This window comes from Zea mays, chromosome 1, assembly GCF_902167145.1.
Source record: "Zea mays cultivar B73 chromosome 1, Zm-B73-REFERENCE-NAM-5.0, whole genome shotgun sequence".
Taxonomy (NCBI): Eukaryota; Viridiplantae; Streptophyta; class Magnoliopsida; order Poales; family Poaceae; genus Zea; species Zea mays.
Window position 1 is genome coordinate 166,410,394 of NC_050096.1, and position 16,240 is coordinate 166,426,633.

General features: G+C 46.1%; 1 long non-coding RNA gene across 6 annotated transcripts; it reads right to left on the reverse strand.

Moving 5' to 3' along the window:
• Positions 1 to 562: 562 nt before the first annotated feature.
• Positions 563 to 4,293, reverse strand: LOC103640495 (uncharacterized). Of its 6 annotated transcripts, XR_559656.4 has the most exons (5): positions 3,829 to 4,261; positions 3,049 to 3,638; positions 2,868 to 2,942; positions 1,142 to 1,187; positions 563 to 872 (listed from the first exon to the last, which is right to left on the reverse strand). It is a non-coding gene; the product is annotated as an uncharacterized lncRNA (long non-coding RNA). The 6 variants fall into 6 exon arrangements; XR_559654.3 differs by having other exon boundaries at positions 2,868 to 3,638; positions 3,829 to 4,293; XR_559651.3 differs by having other exon boundaries at positions 1,142 to 3,638; positions 3,829 to 4,268.
• Between the last annotated feature and the right edge of the window lie 11,947 nt (positions 4,294 to 16,240).

Sequence of the window (16,240 nt, forward strand, 5' to 3'; positions counted from 1 at the left end):
ACACCTCTGGAACTCTCGGGTTTGATCACATGGACCGTTGAACCCGACACATTGGTCCGACAAGGTACTATATATTTACAAGGTCCGAACGAACTTGGTATGTGGTGCCACTTGGGTCTTCAAACTTAGTATGTTGGCACGCTATTGTAGACACCCACGACCCACCAATGTTTGCTGCGTGGGATGGTTATTGGTTTATTTCCCACTCAAATGATATTGAACTAGTGTATAGAGCGCGCCGTGCGCGCGTGCCGTTCTGTGGTGTAAAATCTTGTTATAAGCATGTATAACTTGATATTGTATCATGAACATGTGTATATGCAGAGTAGTCGTTACAGAGACATGAGTACATGAGTATCAGATCAAATTTAGCATTAAAGTAACGTGCACCAAGAGCTTAAGCAAGCAATGGTGCTAGACTTAGCACATTTCTTAAGATTTCAAAGAGTGGAATGAACTCAACATAAGTTCATCCTAACAAACATGTCCTAACCGTTCCTTCTTTAGTTCTTCAGCTACTTCTTTAAAGGCATAAGAATAATCAATTGCAGTACGAACAGTGTAAGGTAAGCGATTACGACAACATTGTTCTCAACATATGGATATTTTGATTTTACAATTCTTTTACAATGTCCAACATCTGTAGGTATCTGCTTTATTTTTTTGGGGGGGGGGGGGGGGGGGAGCTAGCAAAGTTGTAGATCCAATTTTGCACCATTATAACAGGATATAAAGAAAAAAACAACAACACCTATCTCGATTCAAGCTTTATTTGGCAGTATACAACCACTAACCAGTACCCTCATCTTTCTCATGAGCTATATGATCTCTCCACTCATGTAGAACATAAAATTGTGGGGAGAACAAGATATCTGAGATAAGAAATTGGATACAATAAGATGTCTTAACATGAATATATATATATATATATATATATATATATATATATATATATATATATATATATATATATATATATATATATATATATATATGAACAAACAGTAGCAAGGTTTGGTATCTAAAAGCCAAGGAAATGCCTCATTAGGTTCTAGATATATTGAATGCAGAATGAGCCTCATTAGGTTCTAGATATATTGAATGCAGAATGATCTTGAGGGTACATAAAGTATATTCTTACATCAACAATAGCCAACCATTTTGAATCCAGATCATGTTCCAGCAACCTATAATAATATAGTTCTATAATATTTGAGATAAGAAACTGAATACAATATGTAATATGAATTTACAAAGGTCAAAAATGTCTAAAAGTTATGAAGTCTACCAGTGATTAGAAACATATGTATGAACAGTCAATAGCAAGGTTTGGTATCTAAAAGCTAATAAAATGCCACATTGGATTCTAGATATATTGAATATAGAACGATCTTTAGATTGAGTACATAAAGTTCACTGCGTATATAGATATATAAATAAATGCACATGTAGATTTAACTTTTGCAAGGATTAATGTGTATACTTACAGAAAAGAAGTACCATTAAAATTACTTGATATTTATAATGTAGCACGACACATAGGGAAATAATATAAGAAAAGAGCAACCTGCAAGTAGGTATATTAACAACACTAGCACTGCATCTCGCTAATGTTTGAAGAAAAGGTCCAAAACATCCAAATAAAAATCATGAATAATAGGATAACTTTAAAGAAAGAAGTTGCTTGAGTGAGCAAAGTTGGCAAGCAAAAGAACTTAGCATTCCATAGATCAAACTGTAAAGCCAAAATAAAAGTAAGTTTGGTCACAAGGTGGGATCCATATCTTGATACCTACATTTTTTATTGTACTCTCATTATTATTTTTGATGTATCTTGTTTATGCTACTTATTCTATATTCCTCTTTTTTCTGTCAAAGTGTAAAGCATATTTTTACCGAAACATTGACTGTTTTTTGTGCATTTGTGTTGCACTTATTCTTTTTTTCTCTATGCTATTTTTGATAAGGGGAGATTAGGACACACAATGTCGAATACATAGGATTTAGCACATATTGGACTTTCTAAAAATTTATAGACCAATGCCTTCATCCAAACTTTTTCCCTTTCATCCAAGCACTTTTTGAATGGTAACTTTTTCCCTTTCATCCAAGCACTTTTTGAATGGTGAGACTGATCTATATAAATTTGCAAATAGCAAAACCTTAGTAGGAGCAAGTCCACAAAATACGCATAAAGGTTTCTAGAGAAAACTAGAAGTAGCAGCTTTAAATATTAGTGATACATTATTTTGGGTTATGGTTGTTGATTTGTGGAAAAAATTATCACGACACTTAAAGATGCATGTTTTTTGTCAAACACAATGTAGTCTCCATTTATGGGGTTCAGTACTGATCAAAAAGCATGGAAAATTGTGGCCTAATAAGCTGCACGTGTTTCTTATGATTGTGCATGATTTGGAGAATTCAAAGCTTGACATATCATTCAAACAAATGACAGGGAATGTACTGTACGAAGGAAAAACAAATAGAAATGTAAGTCGAGGATCAGAGTAATGATGTTGCCCTTCTTTTGTTTCCTACTGTTTATCCAATGCATGTTCATTATTACTCTGTACAGAAACAATTCCAATTACTATTTGTACGTCTATAGTGTTATGGAACATACAATAGTTTGTTGGGGACACCAAAGCAATTCACAAATATATGTTCTCAAGTAATTATGATGTGCAATCATAAGAAGTTATAAGGAAACAGGTATAATAGGTCAAGGAATAGTCGGGTTATCATAACTTGAGCGATTTTTTGTTTGGCTGCTAACAAATAAGCACATGACAATTAATTCAAAGCAACCAACGCAAACACGGATTAAGAGTAATGCATCGCACAGAAGAGGCCTGAGGTCACACCTTCCCCTTGGATAGAGAATGCCCACGGTGCGTCTCACGTTTGCTCTGCTTCAGCTTCATCTCCGAGTGCTTCCCCTGAATGAAGGCAAAAAAAACTCAGATCAGGTCACCAGACCAGAGAGATCACCCCGATATGGCTTTCTAAATAATTTGTTAAAGCCCGTGAAAGTACAGCTGGTACCTCTTCTGAGATGTCTAGGGTTCAAAAAAGCGGCACTAAGGTAGCGCTAACAAGACGGGTAACCCTACGCTTTGGGCATAAACAATCACAGATCGCTGCGACCACCTTGAATAAAGAAAAAAGCTACATTCTTAGTATCAGCTACAACAATGAAACCATCTAAAGATATATATTGTACATCATGTACTCTTGCGGGAAGCATCAATCCTCATTTGTTGCATCTTTTTCTCCTAAAAAGAACTAATTGTTGACGAGGTCAGGCTATTTTACCTTACTAAGCTAGCAGCAATAGAACCACACGATTCCAAAATGACTTTTATTCCAATTTTTTTGAAAGAACAACTTGAAATGAATAAGAACCAGATAATGTCAATCACTTAGCAAGAAGCTACAATTAAATCAGAAACTAAAAGCAAGAATATTCCAAAATGAAACAAAGTGCTAAGTTTTGTGCTGCACAAATGGAGCCAGATAATAGAATAAACAGGAGAGAGGGGCAGGAGTAAGGTCTGAGTAACCCAGGATATTGTCCTGCTATCTTCTCCATTCTGGGCATTAGGTAGATGCATTTCTGACACCAACTTGCCATCCTGGAAGCAATATACAACGTCTCAATTCCGATGAGATATGATTTTAAATTTAACCATGAACATAAATAAAGGCAAAAAAATCATCTCGATTCTACTACTATAAAAACAATCAACATCTGAATCACTGGTCAATGGAGTGGAGTGATCCCTGCAGGTTTGGCAACATGTGCAAAAGCACTCGACAGACAACCTGAACGCGTCGTCAAGCTTCTCCATGCTGTCGATCTCCACCATCTCCACTGGCTTGAACACGTCCCAGCAGTACGCCTCCACTCGGACTCTCTCTAGGTGCTCCTTCCTCCTCCCCATCCCGCCACCGTTTCAGGTCACAGCGCCAGCCTGGCCGCCCCGCCGCCTAAGGTCGAGCGCAGCCGCCGCCGATGGGTGCGGGAGCGGCACCGCCGCCGAGGCCTCCCGCACGGAGAGCGCACGCGGGCCGGCCCCATCCCCATCCCCACTGCCCTCTGGTGAACGTCCGGACCTTGCTACGCTGTATCTTCTGCCATGCTATGTGGTGTGGCGCGGGATCTGGAGCCGAGCGAGCTACTGGTGGCGGGCCGTGGCCCTAGGGTTCAGATGACGCGGAGGGTCACAGATTTCGGATCCCGCCATCCTCTAGAAGCAACCAGACTACGCCAAATGTCGTATTGTGCGGTGGCCGTTGGAGAACAATCCAACGGCTGCAGTTTTAAAGGCGACGTGGATCTCGCCAAAGCAGCCGTTTTGAACCAGCTTTGTAATATAGTAAATACAACGAACCTTCTTTAGTACTACTGTAATTTTGAAAATGAACACACAAATACCCATCAAAAGTAAGTAAATATATCCGAAACATATAAAATGCAGTTAATCCTGCAGTAAAAGAGGCTATTATTCCAAAAAAGGGTGAATACAACCAACTATTACTAAGGATTTCATCTTTGGACCAGAAGCAAGCAAGAGGTGGAATACCACAAAGAGAAAGTGTACCACATAAAAAAAGTAGTTCTTTTAATTGGAACGTATTTTCTTAAACCACCCATAAGAACCATATTCTGACTTTTATCTGGTGAATATCCAACAAGAGGTTCCATTGAATGAATAACGGATCCGGATCCTAAGAACAATAAAGCTTTCAAATAAGCATGAGTGATCAGATAGAATAAAGCAGCTTGATAAGAACCTATACCTAGAGCTAACATCATATAACTAGCTAGGGCCAGCCCGCTTCAAAATGTGGCCTGAACTTAGCGGTGGGCCAAAGTCAGGCAAGTAGCATTGTATCGTAGAAGAAGCCGAACCGCCGATCCAATCCAACTACCCGATGAGCTTGTTCTCAATCCATGACCTTGACGACCAGTTATTTCGTCCCTACTATAGCAGTGGTCATTTCATGTGGTTGTAGAACTAGTTTCAGGTCATGTCTGGTTACTCTCGTGTTACATCTTAATTTATATTTGCTGATAGGTTAGAGTGTAAATCAGTTTAGTTTTTCGCTCACCCGAAGGTGTCCAAACGGAACCTTGCTTTGTCCTAACTAAGTCAAAGCTTAATTAGCTCTAGGTCCTGCAGTTTGTTGCAAGAAAGTTTACAAGAATGCCGAAAGTACGTGCAAATGCAAAAAAAAAAAAAGATAAATTATCGTAGTGTTTAATAAACATGCCTGTTTATGAAAATGCGAAACGACCGCAACTGATTTAAAAGGCTGGCGCGAGTTAGCAACCCTCTCATCATTAAAATTACCAACAAGGAAGAACAAGAGGAGGAATAAGAAAAGGTTCTGTGCCTAATCCGGCCGATGATCGTCGTCACTACTCACTACTACGTACTTGGTCATCATCCTAATCAACGAGACTAGGGTGATGGTAATCTCGCCATTAGGTCCTGTTCGGCAGGGTCTAGGTTTCTAAAAAAGGTCTAATCCTCATTCCTTTTCCGTCTACAGTTCTACATGCATGATGCACATGTGTACAGGGAGCTAGCATGCATGTTGAGGCTCATGGATCAAGCAGCGAGGACAGCGTAGGGTTACGAGGCAGCAGCGTACTAGCGGTAGTACTATTGTATGATTGATTGGTACCTTAGCTTATTAATTATTAATATACTAACCTAGATTAGTTTTTTTTTCCCTTCCTTTCAGTCGTCACTCGTGAGGTTCAGATTGCCCAAAAATTCCTGACAGACGCTCATCGTAAGGCACGCCGGCCAATTTTCGTTTTAGCTCTTAGTACACTGCCCCAACTGCTTTGTCGAGTGTTAGATAAAGACACTTGACAAAATATATGTTTGCCGAGCATTTTTCAGGTGAACTTCTGGCACTTGACAAAGTTAACGGTCGTCAACTATAGACGGTCCTTTACTGAGTGTCGTTTTTTGCCGAGCTTTTGACACTTGGCAACGCACCATTTACCGAGTGTGTTTCTATATCGAGTGGTTTGCCCTCAGTAAATTAGATCTGTAATGACTGTCGAGTGTCTTATTTCGATGAGAGTAGCATTGCCGAGTGTTCGATAAATTATACTCGGTAAAGCGAGAAGCACTCGACAAAGAGTCGGATTTCGGTAGTGTTACTAGCTAGGTGGATCAGAAATTCCATAGCCAAAACGAGAGGGGTTTTGCATATGAATTATCGTTATGGCATGAAAGGAAAAAAATACAGCCGGTGATCTTTAACCTTTGTCGACGGTGTCGTCACCAGAGTACCAAACTTTCATTTCATCGTTTTAAGCCCCTAAACTTTGTTCTAGGCTATAGTACTAATAAGCCAAAAAAAATCCGTACGATGCCCTAGCTATATATAGCTAGCATGCTAATATCGTGCTAACATGGATATGACATGTTGAATCTAGCACTTGAACTTGCATAGCAGTACTGTCGAGTTCCCAAAACTTTCAATATTAGTGCATATCTAGTTTAGATGCCAAACTTGCTAAATAGACCACGCATGATGAGGTACCTAAACTTAACCTATGGTGGTCATGCCATTTGTTGCAACATATCACCCCAAAAATCTGTTTATGGCCCAACCCACGTAGAGGAGGTTCGCATACGCATAACATTTTTTCTTCTCGTTCGATTTTATTTCACGTAAGAGAGTTCGCAGACTCAGCTGTTACAGGGTGTGCCATGAATAATACTTTAAAAAAGAAAAAAATATTTATCAAGACTCAAACCATGGCCAATAAATTCAAGACACAATACTTACACCACTGTACTAACTACTATTATGTGTTCTTAGGTCGTTTACAAAATTTAAATTTCAAATTTGAAAACTTCAAACATATTTTTCTATGACAAGATGATTTCAAATCAAAAAATTGTTAATTATAAAGTTTCATAACATTTCAGGACCTACAACTTTTATTTTGGTGGTTTTCTATCCGAGCTTGTTTGAAAATTTCGAATTTTAAAATTCAAACAAAGTTTTGCATGACAAGATGATTTCAAACCAAAATGTTGTCAATTAAAGAGTTTCATAACTTTTTAAGACCTACAATTTTTATTTTGTTGGTTTTTCCGTTTCAGGTCATTTTGAAAATCCGGATTTTAAATTTTTAAAATTCAGATGTAGTTTTCGTTGACAAGATGAGTTCAAATCAAAAGGTTGCCAACTACAAAACTATATAACTTCTCAAGATCTACAAAAATTTATTTTGGTTGTTTGGTCATTTATTCATCCCACATATTGGTTCTAACATTATTCATAAATCTCATACATCTCTCTTGTAGTTTCATAAATTACGAGATATAGTTTTTCTGAACAAATTATTTTTATTTTGTCATATGAAGAAATGACCAAAATATAAATTGTACATTTTGATGAGTTATACAAATTTGTAGTTGAAAACTTTTACATTTGAATTAATTTACTACTTCAAAATACAATTTTTAAATTGTCTTTGTCGAGTGTCAAAAATAAACACTCGGCAAAGAAGCTCTTTATCGAGTGTCAAAAATAAAACACTCAGCAAAGAAACCCTTTGCCAAGTGTTTGTTTTTACCGAGTGTTTTTGTTAGGTACTCGGCAAAGAACCTCTTTGCCAAGTGTCCGAAAAAACACTTGGCTAATCATTTGGCATTCGACAAAGAGCCGGATTTTTCGGTAGTGGTGTGCCATGGCCCATATGGACCACCCACTGGGTCCACCTCTTGAGTTAACTTAGACACGATACATTTAGAGTGACAAAGATTATAAGCTAGTCCTCAGCCTCCTAAAACTCAGTGATATAAGCTCCATCAATCACAACCACACATATGGTCACTGTGGGGGACAGATATCCCTCGGGTCCACTGGAAGGGTAAAAGACCTCACGAGAGGTCCAAGAGCCCAATAAATCGTAAGGCCATTCCTTCATGGGCCTGGGGAGGGACTATCAGTAAAGCAGGTCGACGTAAGGCCGGATTGGTGCAAGCCCGAACGGCCCACAGCGTTGAGCAAGCAACCACAACGAAGATCCGACTTTCCCGCGCTGGAGCCCCATGCAACGGAACCAGGCGAGGATAGGTCGGCAGAACCATAGGAAGATAGACTCAAACAGTTCACTATCTTTTAGGTGCACATTGTTATCATATCCACATGTATTGCCCCACGGTCGAATATATAAGGCCTAGGGGGGCACCCCTTCAGAACGATCGATCCCATCACTCAGCCATCCACCTCAACTCTCCCCGTTCTCGCTTTAGAGAGCTACCTTGTAACCCATTACACAAAGCATACTCACCAGGACGTAGGGTGTTACGCATCACTAAGCGGCCCGAACCTGTAAACACTGTCCATTGTCCCTCGTGCATCTGGCACGAACCATTTTGCTACAGTCGGCGACACCGTCCTACTCCTAAAACACCTAGAGGGGCAACCCCGGGTGTGCGGTCGGACCCAAAACACCGATAGCTAGCGCGCCAGGTAGGGGGTGTGTCGCTGATCCAAGCTAGCTCAATGGCCGTCACCTTCTACAGCAAGATCACCCTCCGACCCGGATCCGTATTCTGCTTTGGGACGATCTCGTCCATAGCAGACGAAGAGGGAACTCTACATCGCATCACCGATCCGCCAAAGAAGAAGTCCACTCCGACACGCTCCGAGAATATCGGGGTGAGGAAGGAAAAAGCGCGACCTCCAGCGCTCCGAAAAAAGATCGCCCTCGGCAAGCCAGGGGCCGAGAGCCCGCTGACCCGGAGAACTCCATTGTCTACTTCCTCGACGAAAGAATGGACACAGATCGCAAGGAAGAAAGAGACCGGGAGGAAGCAAGTCGTTCTTTCTGTTCCTCCGCCCTCAAAGGAGAACGGGAAGAGGGTCGCCACGACCGCCGCACCATTCTACCCCGACGTCCTCTTCATCGGGAGAGTGGAGTCGCCCCCCGTCTCCGACGACGAGCCGACCGCGCCCGGAGAAGAACCACCTCAGCGGGAATCCCGCCGACGGAGAAACCGGCACCGAAATATTCGGCGACATCATGAGGCCGGAGAACGGGATCCGGAGCAACCTGTCTCGCGGGACGAGGTCTCGGAGATAGGAGAAACTCTGGAGGAACACGTCTTCAGATAACAAAGGAACTCCCGACGACGTGATCGCCGCCGAGCTCAGGAACAAGCCGAGCAAGACGCAAGGCAACGCCGGGAGAATCCACTCTTCGGGCGCAACCTGAATCCCGACTTCGCCCGAGCCATGAACACGCCGAGTGAAGTTGGGGGAGTACTAGCTCGGATAGCTGATGGACTCCCTCGGACTCCCGACGCCGAGGGCTATCGACGACTGTTCACCCAGGCAGCCAACCATCTTCTACCGCTTGCTCACCCGCCGAACGATCTACGACACGCCATAAACAGTCGCCGAGACGTGCGAAGCTCCATCAATGCTTCGCATGAACGACGACATGAGAACGAGATCCGCCGCCGGGAGGAATACGACAGGGATCATGGCATCCCAGCTCGGAGCCAGGCCACCAGAACTGAGTCGGCAACGACCTCAACTCGCGGTACTACCCGGGGACGGTCGAGGAACCACAACAACTACTCCCCTCCCCGGGACAGACATCATCCCCGACGACAGGAGGACACGTGTGGAGTGTCCGCTCTTACTCCACGCCTTAGGGTCATCCAATGGCCCCCTAACTTCAAGGTATCCAATGTCGATAAATATGAACCTAAGCAGGATCCAGGGGGCTGGCTAGCCGTCTACACCACCGCTGCTCGGGCCGCCGGGGCGTCCGAGGACGTGATGACCGCGTACTTACCCATTGTCCTCGGGCAAGACGCGCTGCAATGGCTGCGACATCTACCCCGACACTGCATCGATGACTGGGGCGATTTCAGTCGACGCTTCACCGCCAATTTTCAGTCCCTCTCCGACAAACCGGCGCAACCGTGGGACCTCAAATCCATCAAACGCCGGGGGGACGAAACTCTCCGGTCATACCTCAAAAGGTTCCAGACCATGAGAAATCGTATCCCTGAGGTCACGGAGGCGGCCATGATCGAGGACTTCTACAGAGGATCCAATGACTCGGCCTTCGTCCGAGCCATATTGCAGAAGGCGCCGACTACCTCCGAGGAGCTGTTCCAGGAAGCCGACCTCTACATCACCGCCGACGAGCGAGCCCAGGACCTCATCGGAGGAGCGAAGCCCGCACCGGCATCACCACGACGCGACGCAAACCAGCAACCCGACAAACGATGGGAGAAGAGACCTCGCGAAGAAGTACACGCCGCCGGACCACCAGCCTCTCGCGCTCGGGGAGGACCTCACGGAGGCGAGCGCACGCTGGACGACATCCTTGACGCCCAGTGCCCGTACCACAAGGACATGCGCCACACTCTTCGGAACTGCTGGGACTTCAAGCACTCCGTCGGGCACGACCGACCCTTCCAACCTCTACCTCCTCCTCCGCCGAGGGGAGGACCAGAAGAACCACGACAACCCCAACAGCAGGAGGAGGGAGGAGGAGGAGCTTTCCCGCGCGTTGACATGGAGGTCAACGTCATCTTTGGTGAACACGGATCGCAGGAGAATAGAAGACAACAAAAGCTCAACGATCGCCAGATATTGGTGGCGACCACCGGTCCTCCCGCCCCATACCGGTGGTCGGAGCACCCGATCACTTTCACTCGGGCGGATCAATGGCTCAACTTGGACCACCCAAGCAAATACCCGCTCCTCGTCGATCCGGTGATCCGAGAGAGCAGGGTGAAGAAGGTGTTAGTGGACGGGGGGAGCAGCATCAACGTCACCTTCCCCCGGACACTCCAAGGCTTGGGAGTTCACCTCAAAGAGCTCCACGAGTCCGACACTCCTTTCTTCGGCATCGTGCCGACTGAAGGAGAATACCCGCTGGGCCACATCTACATGCCCGTCACCTTCGGAACTCCGGATAACTACAGAACCGAGTTCCTGAGGTTCAAAGTGGCGAACTTCGACTGCGGGTACAACGCCATCATCGGGAGGCCGGGATTGGCAAAATTCATGGCCATTCCGCATTACACGTACATGATACTGAAGATGCCAGGACCACAAGGAATCATAACTGTGCGCGCTGACTTCCAAGGCGCCGCAGAGTGTTTCCGAGTGGCCATCCAAGCGGCCCTCACCACCAAGCCTTCGACAACTTCTTCAACACAGGCGAACTCTAAGCCTGAGGAGGACCTTGCAGCACCGGCGAATGAAGCTCAGGCCGCTACCTCTATGCGGTCGATTGAAGAAACTAAAAGGATCAACCTGGGGTTCGCTGATGAACGCAAGACTGCCATCATCAGCTCCAGCCTGGACGACAAATAGGAAGGCGCGCTCGTCCAGTTTCTAAAAGATAACCGAGACATATTCGCATGGCAACCTGCGGATATGCCGGGAGTCCCAAGAGAACTGGCCGAGCACAAACTGAAGGTCTATCCCCAGGCAAGGCCGATCCGGCAAAAACTACGTCGTTTCATGCCCGACAAGAGAGAGGCCATTCGCGCCGAGCTAGCTCGCTTGGTCGCGGCTGGATTTATTAGAGAGGTGTTACACCCCGAGTGGTTAGCCAACCCTGTTCTTGTACTCAAAAAGAATAAAGTGGATTGGCGCATGTGCGTCGACTATACTGATCTCAACAAACATTGTCCAAAGGATCCCTTCGGGCTCCCAAGGATAGATCAGGTGGTAGACTCCACCGCTAGATGTTATGTGCTATCTTTTTTGGATTGCTATTCCGGATACCATCAGATTAGCTTGGCGAAGGAAGACGAGGAAAAAACAGCGTTCATCACTCCATTTGGTGCTTTCTGCTATACCTCCATGTCGTTTGGCCTCAAAAACGCTGGAGCGACTTATCAGAGAGCTATTCAAACATGCTTAGCCGATCACTGGGGCAAGCGTGTGGAAGCCTACGTGGATGACGTGGTAATCAAAACAGAGAACTCGGAAAACTTCATCGAAGACTTACGGCTGGTTTTCAACAGCCTGCGGCGATATAGATGGAAGCTTAATCCCGAAAAATGTGTTTTTGAAGTACCAGCAGGGAAGCTACTCGGATGTATTGTCAGCCACTGAGGAATTGAAGCTAATCCGGATAAGATTGAAGCTATCATGAAAATGGAAGCTCCACGATCGCAAAAAGAAGGTTCAGCGACTTACCGGATGTATGGCAGCCCTGAGCAGATTCATATCCAGGTTGGGAGAAAAAGGTTTACCATTTGTCGGTGTTTTGGGTCCGACCGCACACCCGGGGTTGCCCCTCAAGGTGTTTTTAGGAGTAGGACGGTGTCGACAACTGTAGCAAAATGGTTCGTGCCGATCGCACGAAGGACAATGGACAAGATTTACAGGTTCGGGCCGCTTAGCAGTGCGTAACACCCTACGTCCTGGTGAGTATATGAGCGTGGTTACAAGAGGATTCTCTGGATAGAGGGCGCAGAGAGTTTTTGTGGGTGGCTAAGTAGAACCGGGTCGATCGATCTGAAGGGGTGCCCCCTAGGCCTTATATACTCGGCCGTGGAGCAGTACATGTGATATGATAACAACAAGTAGCTAAAAGATAGTGAACCTCTTGAGTTTATCCCTACGTAACCTTCGCCGACTTATCCTCGCATGGCTCTTGTTGCATGGGGGCTTCAGCGCGGGAAAGTCGGGTCTTTGTTGTGATCCATTCGTTCGTCGTTGTGGGCCGCCTGTGTTTGTACTTAATCAATCTTACGTCTTCTTTGTTGGTTGCCTTTCCCTAGGCCCACGAAAGAATGACCTTACGAATTATTGGGCCCTTGGGCCTTTCGTGAGGCCTTTTACTTCTTTAGTGGACCCAGGGGATATCTGTCCCCCACAAGCCCCCGATCTTTGGGTTGATTTAGAGGTAATCAACTCAAAGATCCAAGGTCCGAAAAATGATTCCCTGCTGTCTTCTCTGGCTCTGATCACTCGTCCGACCAAAGTTTGGCTTTGTGCTTGTGCCTTAGAGGTCGACATTTTGGATTGTAAGACTCTGGAATTCATTGGGTGCACCGGAGGTGCACCCAATGGGTGTAGCCCCCGACCTTCGAGTAGATTTTAGAAGATAATCTACTCAAAGGTCTTCTCCAAAGATTATCTCCATTCGCGTTCCTGCATCTCAGCTGAGGATTGATCTTTCCAATCTTGTTCCACGCCTTAGAGGTCGGCACTATATTGATTTAGAATGATAATCCATGGGGTGCACCGAAGGTGCACCCAATGGGTGTAGCCCCCGACCTTCAAGTGGATTTTTGAGGATAATCCACTCGAAGGTCTTCCTTCTGTGTCCTTTTTGCTGAAAATTATCCTTTCTGCTTGTAAAAAATTGGCATGATGTCATCCGCGCTATGTCATCAGTATTATGCTTCAGAGGTCAGCATGTATTTTGTCTTTTGCAGCCGAGTTCGCAATCCATCCATATCTCGCTAGGTAGTGTAATTTACTTGCTCTGTGACTGATTGGACATTTGATGGACGTTCTCTGTCTAGTCTTCAAGTCATTTCTGTCGACCATATTTTGCACTCTACTGGCTATATTTGGCTAGCTTCCCTCTAACTCTTGTTGATATCTCATTTTTGTCTCGAGGTATTCACTGCATGCCCTGCACGGATGTGACCGTTTGAAAAATATACTGATAATTCCTGGGCGTCCCCCCCCCCAATGGGTGTGGGCAAGGGACGGCTTGGTACGCTGAGTGTTTTAGCCGGTTGCCTCTGAGTAGTAATGCGATGGGACGGCTAGTGTAATCATATCCTTTGCGTTGTTGACTGGAGTCCCAATGGGTGTAGTGTTGCATGAAACGGCGTCCGCCGTCTGACGTGTCTTCGGGTGGGTGGAAGTGCTTATTGAATGCCTTGCGACTGTTCAGTGACCGCGGTTAGAAGTGAGCGGTTGCCTTTCCCTTCTATAAATAACCCCTTTGCTTCTCTGGTTTCTTCACATCTCTTCGCTGCTCCGTACTGCCTCTTCCCTTTCTTTTCTCCCAAAGCTTCAACCATGGGCAAGAACAACAAGCACAAGCGTGAACCGACTCCTCCATCGGAGGAGTTTGGTGACTCGGAATACTCGGAGGAGGAGTTCTCCTCCGAGCCCGAGGGGTCTCCGGCTCCCGTCTCTCCCCCGGCGTCGTCTGATGACTCGGACGACTCCCAGGGGATAGCCGCGGAGGTCTGGACGTACATCCGAGCCGTCGAGCGCGCCGGGCTCGAAGGCTCGGATGGGTCGGAGTACTCCTCGGATGAGGAGGACTCGGACGGCGGCGACGAGGGTGAAGACGACGACGACGACGATGACGACGACGACGGCGACGACAGTGGCAGGGGCGGCGGCGATGGCAGCAGGGACAGCACCAAGGGCGTCAGCAGCAGGGGCAGCACCAAGGGCGTCAGCAGCAGGGGCAGCACCAAGGGCGACAGCAGCAGGGGCAGCACCAAGGGCGGCGGCGGCGGCAGGGGCAGGGCCAGTGGCTAGACGCCACTGGTCTTCTTAGATATTAGTATAGTTTAGTATAGCTAGAATAATGTAGTAGTAATTAGTGTAATTTAGTAGTAGTAGTAATGTAGAGTAGAATTAGGGAAGTACCAACTCGTAAAGAGTTGGTTTGTAAGCTCGTTAACTTCCCTTTAATGAAGTCTGTCGTTTATCCCCTCTTTTTGATGACTTGTCATTGCTTTTGCTGAATGTTGAACTGATTCTTTTGATATAGTAGTAACAACGCCGAGCGATGTGAAGATTGACATCAGCGTTTTAGAAGTAACACTGAGCAATCGAACATAAGACCAGCGTTTTAGAGGCAATGCCAAATGATAGAAGGTCGGCATCGGCATTTTGGAAGTAATGCCGAGCGATTGAGCACGTGGTCGGTGTTTTAGAGGCAACACCGAGTGATTGAAGGTCGGCGTCGGCATTTTAGAAGTAATGCCGAGCGATTGAGCACGTGGTCGGCGTTTTAGAGGCAGCGCCGAGTGATTGAAGGTCGGCGTCGGCATTTTAGAAGTAATGCCGAGCGATTGAGCACGTGGTCGGCGTTTTAGAGGCAGCGCCGAGTGATTGAAGGTCGGCGTCGGCATTTTAGAAGTAATGTCGAGCGATTGAGCACGTGGTCGGCGTTTTAGAGGCAGCGCCGAGTGATTGAAGGTCGGCGTCGGCATTTTAGAAGTAATGCCGAGCGATTGAGCACGTGGTCGGCGTTTTGGAGGCAGCGCCGAGTGATAGCCAGCTTCTCAAGTTACTTTGAGGAAAAAGACCGAGTGATGAGGTGGCATATTGGCTCTCTTGGAAATAACTGTTGGATATCCGCGTGGCATGCTGGGATTTCGGAGATGACCGCCGGGTGATGACTGGGCACTTTTGAAAAAGGTATCTGGCTCAAGAATATCCCTTAAGAGTCGCGCTTTTAGCCGCCTTTGCTTTCCGTGCCCTAGTTCTTGCATTTCCGCATCTGAGTCTTCTCTGCCACTCGCCTCCTGCTCTGTTTTGCCAGCGAGAAGCAAGATGGCGCCCAAGAGGAAGACCGCGAACTCGTCTGCCGCAGTGATCCCCGCCATCGACCCCAACAGTCAGTTACCCTTCGCAGGTAACCATATGTCTGTGATTTCTGAAGTTGAGCTTCTCCGCCTTGTTTCCATCGGGGTTCTCCCTCCACGGGAACTCTGTTCTTGGCGCGCTTGCCACGGGACTACTGTCCCCACCGAAGATACCCACGAGTCAGTGGTTTACACTCCTTTCCTTCTTCGCGGCCTCGGCCTTCCCATATCTCCTTTTTTCCGTGGCATCCTTGATTTTTATCACATCAACCTGACTCACTTGAACCCTAACTCCATTCTCCAAATCTCTATTTTCGTTCACCTTTGCGAAGCTTATCTTGGTGTGCTGCCGCATTTTGGCTTATGGAAGTATCTGTACCACTGCCGTCCTGGGATGGCCGGGGGGCAACATCAATTGGTCGGAGGTGCCAGTTTAGAAATGCGCCGGGGGCGGAAGACCGAGTATCTCGAGATACCCCTCAAAGACAGCATTAAAGGTTGGCGTCTGGAGTGATTTATAATGGATAATTATGGAAATTCTCTCCCTTCCCGCTCAGGAAGACAGCCGGACGTTCATACTCCGAGTTGGACTGAGTCTCCCTCGGACCAAGAAGTGGCCGAGGCAAGCGTGTTGCTTACTG